Raw genomic sequence first — 12,454 nt, 5'->3', positions numbered from 1 at the left:
AAACTAACAGCTTAGCTATGACTCTAAATAGCTAGTACAAAATATTAAAAAAAAAAATCTATAAAAAGTAATTGCAGAAAGGAGAAATCAGTCTTGATATCAACACCACTGGCAAACAAATACCTGGTATTTCCCTTCTACCCTGTCATCTGCTCACCAGAGTCACAATGTTGAGGAGTTTTCTGCCTCCTTGTCTCTGAATCCTGACTTTCTACTAGCTCACATTTCCCAAGTGTTTAGAGGCATATGAAAGCAAGATGTTTAAACAGAGGAAGACTTTTCCTTGGTCACTTGGACCTTGGATTTGGAGACCTAAATTACCTGAAACTAATCTAAATTACCTAACTTGCTTCTAATGAGAATGAGTTACAATTATTAGTTTGAATCAGAATGGCTTTCAGTCTGTGAAAAGCAAGCTTTGCATTTCACAGGGTATGTGTAGTTCCATAGCAGAGAAATGCAGATTCAGCCCCTATCTGCACTAGCCATATTGGTACCCAGGTACCTTACCTTGCTTATCTGTGTTTAGAGGTCTTTTTTCAGCAAGAGACCATCACTTTAGTCTTTCCACAGCTTGTTATGTTGTTTACAATATTACTCAGACTGCTGTTGAAAATGCTTTTTTCGTTTCCCCAGTATGGAGTTACAACATGTTGTTAGTGTTTACAGCAAATAGCCTGGCATGATTGTGCAAGCTGAGGAGGAACACACATGCAGTGGTAGATTTGCTGTAATGCTTTCAGTATACATAAACTTGAATATATACCATTTTTTAACAATTTTGCCATCAAAATAGCTCATTTTGTTAAGGAAAAGAAAAAACCCTCCAAATTATTTGTAGAAAAAGTTATGGAAATAAATAATTTGGAAATTTTACCTGCTGCCAATAATCTCTTAAGAACTGGCCTGATTTTAGTGACCTCTTAGAGGAACATAATACTACCTAGTCTGTTTGGAGGTAGTACATACTTTCCAGGAAAAAAAAATGAAAAAGCACTAAAAATTAGTGCAAAGAGAAAATATAATTCTGATTAAATTACTTCCAATTTCACTTTTAGCTATAGAACTTGGTCTATCAGATGCTCTGAAAAAGACGTGGTCTAACCTTTAGGGAACAGCCACACTCATGACCCAGAGCAGGAGGCTGCTCTTTGAAGTGAAATTGCTTCTAGGTATTTGAAGCCCATATGGTATTTTTTGTCCTGCCTTTAGTCCTCCAGCATAGTGTGTGTATTCATGTACGTGAGCTAAAACATGTTACTCCCTCTTGGCACAAAAAACCTTGTCAACTAATGCATCAAAAGCACTTTTGTGTCTATCATAAAACTATAAAAATGAACTCTGGAGCTAATTTGGTCCAACACCTTGCTCAAAGCATGGGAGATGTCAAAGTTAAGTCAGGTTAACAAGGCTTTGTGAAATATAGTTCCGAGTGTCTCCAAGGACAGAGATCCTACAACCTCCTTGGGCAACAGAGTGTTTAATTCACAGTGAATGAATTTATTTCCTTCTATCTGATGATAGAAGAAAGTGATGACTCGATGTGGTCCCTCCCAACCTTACCTGTTCTGTGATTCTATCTAACCAGCAGCTTGTGTCTATTGCCTCTTGTTCTTTGGCTGTGTAATACTTAACCAGAAGGAACCATCTAACTCTACAAAGACCTACCCATATTACAAGGCAGGGGGAATGAAGACATTTTCTGGCTATTAGAGCTTCTTTTTGCAGGCTGCCTTAAATTAAATTACACTGTCAATTCTCCATCAACAAAAATAATGGCTGAATTCCATGGTTTTTATTGATGCATCACATTGGTGTTCAGATACAGGATTTCCCATGCCACAAGGCTGCCTTTATAAGGATTAACAAGTCTTCATCTCTGTGGTAGAAACACACTAGATTTTTCACATTTATGAGAAATATGAGGAACCAGTGATACTCACTCTATTTTACTTTTTCCTTAAAACATATGTGGCAAACCTGTAACCACTGAAATAGCTGGTTAACTGTTATAAATGCATTTATACTATTACATACAGGTAGAGTGTGTGGACGGGAGATTACTGTACAACCTTAATCTAGACTGGCTTGCTTAACTTTTGTTCAACTGAGTTACAAAGAGAGTCTGAATTATAATATTTTCTTTAAAAATTAACAGTTCCATTAATCATAATTATTTTTTATACCCATAGGAAAATAATAAATTAGATGACTACATTGATAATGCTGGATGATTAGAAAATATGACAAAGACTGCCACAATTTCTTATCTGTTCTGAGGTGCCTGCTTCTACCTAAGAGCAGTGGAAGAGGTTAGGGCAGCCCTCAGACTGTTTGGCTGGATGCTTAAGGGACATATTGGCATCCTGATGATATTTTCTCAGTCTAGCCCTAAGTGACTTGGTCATGGATCTACAGACTTGGGGAAGAGTAGAAAAAGCAACTCAAGTGTTCAGCATCCTGTCCTGAGGCCAAATCGTATGCCTAAGCTGAAAAGCTCCAAGTATCCCTTTCAGCTCCAGTGCACTAGAATTACTCATGCACTCTCTGGAGGGACCTAGGTGGTCATAGCAGTGCTAAAGAAGAAAAAAGCTGATTTAAAGTTAGAGACCAGCAGTGTTGCTCCTTTTCCAGGTTGGTTGAAGTCACTAGTAATAGTAGTCCCATTTCTCTTTTCTAGATCTGGAATTTTTATACAACTACAATTGGAGAAGAGAGACTTTCAGAGCACTTGCTTTCAGAGTCTTGCTTTTTGTAATGACAAGACTATATACGAAGTACAACGTTCTCAGCTGAGCTCTCTGGTTCAGACACTGTTGACTGAGGTGAAATAGCACAAATGTAGCAGCTGTCTAGATATTCACTTAAACATCACCCTGACTGGGAGTACACTGCAGTGCTGAGGTGTTCAGACACCCTCCTATACCTTGAGAATGGGAGCCCAAATCCTGTTAATGGAGTGGTGCAATAGGGAGACAATCTTCTCCCCTGGCTCCTGTGCCATGATGGATAGAAGGGAAGAGTTCAGCCCATTGGTGAGGATATGGATCAACCATGCAAAGCAGTTAGGATAGACTTCAACCAGTGGTACCTCTGATTCAGTGAATATTTCAGTGGATTACTCAAGATGTGATGTGGCCTTACTTTTCTTCTCTTTGTTCCATTGAGCACATGTGCTGTAATTTCTTCAGCATCTATGGGAGCAAACCCAGAGCTGCTGCAATGCAGGGAGAGGGGCATGACTTAGGAAACTGTGGAGTGAGGTATCCTGTTAACTAGAAGGAGGGGCAGGGCTTAGGTCATGGACCTTGGCATGGCCATGGACCATGGCAGAGGCAGCTTGAGCATCATGAGGTCCCAGAGGGGAGGGTGTACCCCCTGCTCCATGGGTCATGAAGACCATGACAAATCACCAGTCCCTTGAGGGCTCAGACTTGCCAGCACTGCATAAGCCTACCATTTGTGCCATTAACTCTGAGTGTCACTTATGTGCTAGGGTTCTTTCATGCTTCCCTTTCCTGTTTTCAGAGGCTTGTTTAATTTTGCTAACAACTCTGAATGAAGATAAGGCCCGTGTGTGTAATAACAGACTAAAATTAAACTTCAAACAAATTATCTGTTAGGGTTTAGGGAAATCTTATCTGGGGAGGAATTAATCCTTGCAGCTTGTTTTGGGGCTTTAGCAGGCCACCAGGGATTTGAAAGAGAACAATTTTTCAGGCTGGAATATACACAGCAACTGGAACAATGTGCATAATTCCGTGGATATGATAAAAGAGGAAAATCCCAAAAAGGCATATAAACATCTGAAGTTTGCTCCCCAGCCAGCATGAACTGACTGCAAACTAAATGCAGCTGCTGTAGATCATCTACTGTCACTGTCAAAGCCCTGGTCTCTTTGTGACTGATGTCCCTGCTTCCTTTGTCACTGTGTATGAGGACAATTCTGTAAGTCAGCTCTTATGCCCTAGTGCTCTCTGCTGCAGGGTTTGGAAAGCAGCCATTGCACCCTCCAAGTGACATCAGGTTGCTCTGAGAAGATAATGTTGCTCAGTCCAGCATATTAATCAAATCAACACAGAGGGGGCAAGAAGTGCCCATGGGGGTTACTTTGCTGAAAAAAATGTTCATGTGGCTCAGCCTGCTGTTGGGAATGGGATGAGACGTTCCCATTCAAATGGGGCTGGCAGAGTCTGGGAAAAGTCAGCCCCATTTGAATGCTGCCATCCCATAAAAGCTTGAGGGAGGTAGTCCCAGGAATGAGTTCAGACTAACACTTTAGTTCTGCTATTGTCTGTCTGACAGACAATAAAGACAAAGACAGGAAGACCTCTCAAAACATCTTCTTACCCTCATACCACAGAGATACCTCAAATTTCTTTTTGCAAGAGGTTCCTGGTCTTTCATCTTTTTCCATTCATTTTTTCTTTCTTTCATCTTAGCTGTCCACACCAGTTGTAGGGTGAAAGAGCAGTAGGAAGAGGGAATAAGAGAGAAAAGGAGCTTTAACAGCCAGGAGGAAATAAATGGGTGGTCTTTGGAAGCATAAACTAGACCAATAGTGAGGAAAATCACAGGGGGGGAAAGTCCAATGTTTACTGTTTTTTGGTTTTCTTAAGCATATTTTTCTTGCAGTTCTGGGGGCATATATTATGCAGGGTTCAGAGTGAAAAGCCCTCTCACAACTGCACAGCAGTACTAGAAGAGAAACTGCTGGAAAACATTGTCTTAAATTTTCATTATCCTCAACCACACAATGGGGTAAGATGCAAGTCTTAGGTGGAAATATGCAGTGCCTGAACTCTGCAAAGGTTTTCACATCATATGCTGTGTATTCTACTACTATTTTGGGAATATTTGACTACATTGCCATGCTGTCAGATTGTTATGGTTCGGGGTACTTAGAGCAACCAAAGGAGTAATAGAATGGGCTAAACCTGCATCCTGAAACCCCAGAAGACTGAATGCACCCATTTGTCCAAAACATCTGACTATATTCCCTGAAGCTGTTTACAAAGAGGAATATCTTGCTTGACAGAAGGGAATGCAGTCAGAAGCTCAGAACACAGCAGGGAAGCATGAAAAATAATGAGCAAAACATCCATTCTCCCTCTTTGATCAGTGGTTTAGATTCCTTCCCATCTATGCAGACAATAGCTCTTTGGCCACTTTCCCTTCCCACCCACTCTTCCCTCCTCACACTTTGCAGCAGTAGTCCTTTGGTATTTGCAGGTCTGTTTCCCACCTGAAGAGCCCCAAGTCACTTCTTGACCTACCATAATTATGCAATTTCTTTGGAAGTTAAACATCTGAGACCTCACTGAAGTCCAGCTCTGCTGTACTCCCCAGCCAGCACCATCTCAGCATGTCTGCATAATTACTCCACCTTATCTCTAGGCCTGGGATGCATCAAGAGAGGAGCAGAGATGGCTTAGCACAATGTGTAGTCTGCCTGGTCAGAAACCACCTCTGTCTCCAGAACAAGGCTCCCTCTACTTCCTGAGCTGCTTGTCACCCTATCTTGCTTATCATAAATCTCAGGTGCCAACAGAGGAATTGAGGAGTAGGGAAGGAAAGATCTTTGAAATAATATTTTCATTTCAAAGAGTCAGAAAGCAAATAGGAGGACCTCTTCTTTACTTCTGAATTTTCTGCCAAAGACACGAAATTTACAGTCACTGAAGCACAGTGGCACACCAGCATCAGTGCGCAGTGCAGTGATGCCCAGCCAAAAAAAATCACGTGCAGCGTGGAGACCTGAGAATCTAACAGTCTAGAAGTGCTGTGTTGGTAGAATACTTTGCCTCAGCCATGAACCCCTGTCAAGTGGGCAAATTTCCCTGGTCTCCCTTCCTCTTGGTCCCCAGCAGTGCTGCAATCACATGGATCAAGCATGTTGCTCTTGGTGTTTGTCTCACCTACCTAACCATTGACCTGGAAGAAAACCCACTGCAGTGTGCACCAGTTGAAGTTGTTCTTTCATACTATTTCTTGAGAGATATTTAACAACCTGTTAGTAATCAATACCTACATGGTCTTTCTCAGTAGGCAGCCAAGCAGGATAAGGCAGAAATCCCTAGCAAAATGCAGTCATTTTTCAGTCCAGACTTTAACTGGGCACACTACTGGGCAGACTCTAGTCCATGCAAAAGGAGTATGTAATCTTGGCCACATTTCAAATGTGTGCTGACCTGAAGAGTGAAAGACTAGAGACAAGAGGTTAAGTAGTTTGGTGTGCTGAACTCATGGTATAATAAACCAGCTCTTTTTTTACCTTCAATTTCCATCTATAACATGCATATAGGTCTTGACAACAAATGTCGTATGTTTTATTGTGATTGATATTACTTGTAAAAGGCAAATATGTTTACAAATGATTGAATTTGCTGCCATGGGAGACAACGTTAATAATTTGGGGTTAAATACAAAGAGATAAAAGAAAGCTCTCTGTTAGAGTAAATACAATCTCACTGCTTTCCATTCAGTTTTAGAGGGTTCATGAATATCTTTGTTTTCTGTAACCTTGCATGTTATTGAAAAAGACCTTTCATTTGCTTCTACTCTTTGCAATTTCTTCAGATATTCTATTTCCTTGCATCTGCAGAAACTAAGCTGTTTTTTGTGTGCTTGACAAACCATCAACATCTGCATATGAAAGATTTCAGAGAGAGAAGGAACAGTAAAAAACCAGAAGATAGAATCCTTTCCTAATTGTTTTTCCTTTGATTTTCAGACACTTGTGTAATAGGATGTATCCAACGGTGAATTTTTCTGAAAATATATTTAAACTGAGCAAATTCAGATTTGATTTGACACTAGAGAACAAACTCGGTGAAAGAAGTAGTCTGTCTTGCTCAGAAGCTACCTCAGACTGAAGCTGTATTTTGATTTGAGAGCACGAACAAAAATATGGAATTATGCAGGATTGATTCCTGCTGGAGGTCATGCCTGTAAGCGGAGGGTTGCCTGGCATACTGAGGTGGCATATTTCAGAACCTACTCAAGGTCGTGCTACCAAAAGGAGGGAGTGTGGAAAGGCACTGTGATCATCTGGGCATCTGCTTTCCCACACAAAATGGTTTGTAACTGTGCTGTGCCTTGGTTTCTCAGTGACAACAATTGCCAGGTTTTACCATGTGAAGGAAGAGAAGGCCCAAATCCCATTCCTCAGGATTTGCACCAACTGGAACAATCCTCCTCCCAGTTAATCGTGCTGAATGTTCATGTAAATTAGGTGTTTCTGATGGATATTTGCTTTGTACATAATAAGCTAGAGCAGCAGTTGCCACATGCTGGTGCCCTCCCCAGGTGGGAGGAGCTGCTCCCCAAGGAGCTCCCATTCCAATTTTCTGTTGCTTGGAAGAATTTAAATCCACTGCTGATAACGTTCTGTCTTTTCCCCAAAGACCTAGGCACCCTCAGATGCTGCCTGTGTCAAATAACCACACATTGCTTCCAAGAATGAAAGGGGGTTGCTTATCTATTCTCATTTCCAAGTATGGGTTCTGGGGAGCACCAGGACTGGGATCCAGACCCTGCCTCCCCTTGGGATTGGGGAGGGTTGAGCTTTACTATCACCCAAGCTGTTACAAATAATAGAGGGCCTGATAGGCATTTTCCTTAGCCCATCCATGGGGATGTCAACAACTGTCAACAACTCATGAGTTACCTAAGATAAAAGGACTTGTGAAAGACCATTCTGTCACAGTTGTTATGACTCTAGATAATTTCTACAGTGTTTACGTCAGTGTTCATGGATAACTACAGATAGTTGGTGTTCTTCAGCTTAGAGGGTAAATCCTGAGCTAGCTGTAAGTGTGGACAAGTGAAGGTGAAGTAGGGTACCCATAGATTAGCCTGAGATGTTTTTAGTGAAGACAAACTTCATGCATTGGGCTGCACTTGGGAGCAGCAGTGACTCACCCTCCTCGCTAAATTATACCACTATGTGGGGCATGCATCAGACTTTAGCAAGCCCCTAGTTATTCCAGAAGTTAGTGTGCTGTGCCAACTCATTACTTCCTAAATAGCTTCAGTGTCAGTGCTGAGTGGTGACTTAACTGACTGCTGACATTCACTAAGGTCACTAAGCTAGGTCTACACTTAGGAACACTTTGGTGCTGCAAATGACATGGAATTGATTTAATCTATACAATGCCTTGTCTCTGATGATCCTTCCAATCACAGGTCTGACCAACATAGACAACAAAGGTAGAAGACAAAATTAATATTCAGCTCACTAGCTAAAACCTGGAGAAGCATCTCAGTAAAGCATACACTAAAGACAGCATCCATGAGGAATTGAATAGCAGCTGAAAATGTGAACATTCTTGCATTTTTTCCTAAGGAATCTAGTGTGCCTCTACTGATGACTGCAGTAAATGTGCAGCATTTCTCACTGCAGAGAGCTCTTCTTGATTAGCACAGCTCTCTCTACAGCTCACATATTGCAAATGGATCCTTCCCTCTCAGTGCTCACTGAACTGGATCTCCCTGAAAAGGCCCAGTGCCTATGGCCAGATGACAAAGAAATATACAGTTCCATTTGGCAGCCTTGAGGTTTCAGCATCTTCATAAACTCCCAAATTCAAAAGGTAATTCTCACCCCCCCACCCCTACAGCTGTTAGCACATCAGCAAGTAACTGGTGCCAAGGCACAAGAAACTCTTTTGTTCTCCTCTGCCCACCACACCAAAGGGTCATGATTGGCTCCAGCTGGCCCTCATTGATAGTCTATCAAAAATATCAAAAGACAAATTATCCTCAGCTGACCTGCAGATGTTGTTACCAGACACTCTACAACAATAAAGATAAATATCTCAGCTGTCATTTAAGGGGAAATGGCATATGGTTCTTTAAGTCTGATGATTCAGACATGATAATCTCCCAGCAATTATGAAGATAGAGGCAAAGAAAGAAAATTGAAAGAAGATAAACTCTATTACCTTTCATTTTACCCCCAAATCTGTCTTCAGCTGTATCTGAGAAAAGCAAAGGGACCAATCACTGTTTGTTACTAGCAGGGCAGCACGGGATTGGCAAGTGTGCCTGCACATATGCGCATTCTGTTTTAAGCCAAGGGTGGCAGAAAGGTATTAAAGTGTCAGTTTGTTCTGTATTTCACCTTATTCTCTTGGCTTAGGTCAGGTACATCCTTAATGCACATTGAAACAAGCCATGTGAGAGCCATGTGTCTGCTGCGATGCTGGAGTGGGCTGGCTCAGGCACACCAGCTGGCGGCACCTCTGTACCTGCTCTATCATGTGGGGTGGGCCTGGAATTCAGCATGGGTGTGAGCACAGCCTGCTCCACATAGTTGTCAGCCAGGATTTCTTTATCATTTTCCAGCTTAAAAAGCAGTGAATGTTGTTGTTTGTTGGGTTTTTTTTTTAATTCTACATGCACCCATTTTCAGCCAGCAATATGCTCCAAACTCATCCAGTCTGTTTTTGTGACAGAGAAGGGGAGCTGGCCAGGTTTTCACAGTCCCAGCTGTCTGGGGGTTTATAGGACAAGCTCCAAATATTACAAATCATAAAAATTGGGTGGTAGATATTCTTCTGATAGAGGTAGCTGCAGTAACTTTGTGGGGAGTAACTGCAGAACTCTGTAGTTACTCACTTCATTAAGTCTTAATTGTAACGATTGCAAGGTGCAACCCAAGCACCATAATCAGATCCTGAGGTGACAGAGGCACAGATAATTGTAATAAGCCTTCCTCTGAAATGAAAGGCCTGCAGTTTTCTCCCCAGATGCTAATGGCACAAAGCAGAGTCAGAGAATGCTGTCAGCAGGAACCAGGAGAATATGGGGATCCAAGGAGACCCCTGGGCTTCAAAGTTTGCAAACAAATAGTAGGCAGATGCCATTAACCAGGGTTGCTGATTTAACTTCTGTTTCCTCTGCCTATTTCTAGTTTGCTGTCAGAAGCATCCCAAGTAAACCTACACCATCCTGTCCTCATTGTTTTCCATAAAACTCTGGAAAAACTTTTTTCCATAGTGGCAAGACCAAAAAGAAAGAAACAGAAAAAAGAGATTAATCCACATGAAGCTCTCTCTGTCCATGTGCCAGCACAGGCTCCATCCACATTGACCCTGCCAGCTTTGGGTGGTGAGTACTTTCTTGACCCCTTGGCCTTTCATTCATGGGACTAAAATGAAGAATTAACTGTCAGGGCACACCTGCAACTGGAGGATGAGTCAGACCCAGGGGGCTGCTGAGTCCTAAGAACTGAAACAGCCACTGGAGTTGGAAAATGAGCATTCTTGTACAATCCAGTGCTAATGTCCAAGCAGGAAATAGAAATGAACTTTGGAATAGAAGTCAACAATTACAAATGAATAAAAATGGGAGGAATGCTACCAGAAGCCCTTCATTCTGGTGATGTCATGGTTCCCAAATGCCCTTCAGAAATGCAAATTGCCTACAATGTAATAAAAAGGGCATTTTCTAGAGTGTGCAGAGCTTGCATAGTTTAATTAAGCATAAACTAGGGTGACTCTTGAAAGGAAAATGATGTGGATTGCATTCTCTGAGTGACCTTGGAAAGGCATTTATAACTTTCTCTACATGGCAATTAAGCAAACTCACACTTCATATGCTATCACTCCTATTCTTTCCTTTATTTAGAAAGATATCTTTTATTCTCTCAGATTCCCTGATCTCACATTGATTTATCTCTGTACTTAGAAAATATGATTTGTTTCCCTCAAGGTAACTAAACATTTGTCTACAGCCTCACCATCTCTAGTTTTCTAATCTCTACTTCAATATTACTTATATTAAACTTCTGGCACCTGCTTTCCTTGCTTTCCACCAAATTCTACCTAGTCTACTTCACTGACATGGCAAAACTGGAATAAGGAGATGCCTATAGAAATTTCTCATCCAGTCTTTCCAAGACCAAGCTAGTGGCCTTCTCTGATGGAGTGACTGTGTCAATGGACAAAGGAAGAACTACAGATGCCATCTATCTGGACTTTGGTAAAGACTTTGATATGGTTTTCCACTACATCCTTCTCTCTAAATTGGAGGGAGATGGATTTGATGAGTAGACTGTTTGGTGGATGAGGAATTGGTTGTGTGATCACATTCAGAGGATTGTGGACAATGGGTCAGTGTCTGCATGGAGATCAGTGAAAAGTGGTGTCCCTCAGGAGTCTATATTGGGACAAGTACAGTTTAATATCTTCATTAAAGACATAGGCAAAGCAATCAAGTGCACCCTCTGCAAATTTACCAATGACACCAAGCTGAGTGGTGCTGTTGACACAACTGAAGGACAGAATGTTATGCAGAGGGACCTGGATGAGCTCAAGATGCAGGCTAAAGAAAATCCCATGAAGTTCAAGACCAAGTGCAATGTGCTGTACCTGGGTCATGGCAACCCCCAGAATCAATACAAGGCTGAGGGATGAAGGGATTGAGACCAGTCCTACAGAGAAGGGCTTGGGGTCACTGGAGGTTGGAAAGCTGGACACGAGCCAATAGTGTGTGTTTGAAGCCTAGAAAGCAAACTACATCCTGGGCTGCACCAAAGTAATGTGGCCAGCAGGTTCAGTGAGGTGATTCTCCGCCTCCACTGTGCTCCGGTGAGACCCTACAGCTGTGTGGTTCCCAGCACGGGAAGGACATTGACCTATTGGAGCAATCCAAAGGAGGGCTACAAAAATGGTCAGAGGACTGGAGCATGTCTCCTCTGACGACAATGAGAGAGTTGGTGTTGCTCAGCCTGGAGAAGAGAAGGCTCTGGGGAACCTCATTGTGTCCTTTCAGTACTTAAAGGAGGCCTATAAGAATGATAGGGAAAGTTTTTGATAGGGCCTGTAGCAACAGGACAAGAGGTAATGGTCTTAAACTAAAAGAGCATAAATTCAGAGTAGACGGAAGGAATTTTTTAAGGTAAGGGTGGTGTAACACTGGAACAGGTTGCCCAGAGATGTGATGTGTTGCCACAGACCCCCAGCCAAGTAATAATTAGTATTGATTCCATGATTGCAGAAGGCTGATCAATTGCTTTATTATATCATCCTATACTATATTATACTATACTTATTAAGCAACTCAGTAAACCTTACAGCCAGTCCAATACAGCTTTGCCCTAACTGGTCAATCAATCCAATTGGACACCACCCAGTGTCCAATTAAGAAATCACCCCTTGGTAAACAAATCTCCAGAACACATTCCACATGTGCACAAGAACCAGTGCAGCAAGTGGAGATAAGAATTATTTCTCATTCTTTTCTCTGATCTTCTCACAGCCTTCCCCAGGAAAAGGCCTGGGAAATTCTGTGCCTGCTCTCTGTGGCCAGAGAGCTGCTGCCACAGTGATGGATGCCCATCCTTGGAAACATTCAAGATCAGGTTGGACAGGGCTCTGAGCAGTTTGATGTAGTTGAAGATGTCCCTGCTAATGATGGGCATGTTGGAATCCTCATCACACAATTCTGG

The sequence above is a fragment of the Vidua chalybeata genome, chromosome 4, assembly GCF_026979565.1.
Source record: "Vidua chalybeata isolate OUT-0048 chromosome 4, bVidCha1 merged haplotype, whole genome shotgun sequence".
Lineage (NCBI taxonomy): Eukaryota > Metazoa > Chordata > Aves > Passeriformes > Viduidae > Vidua > Vidua chalybeata.
Note: the sequence above shows the minus strand (reverse complement) of the source record.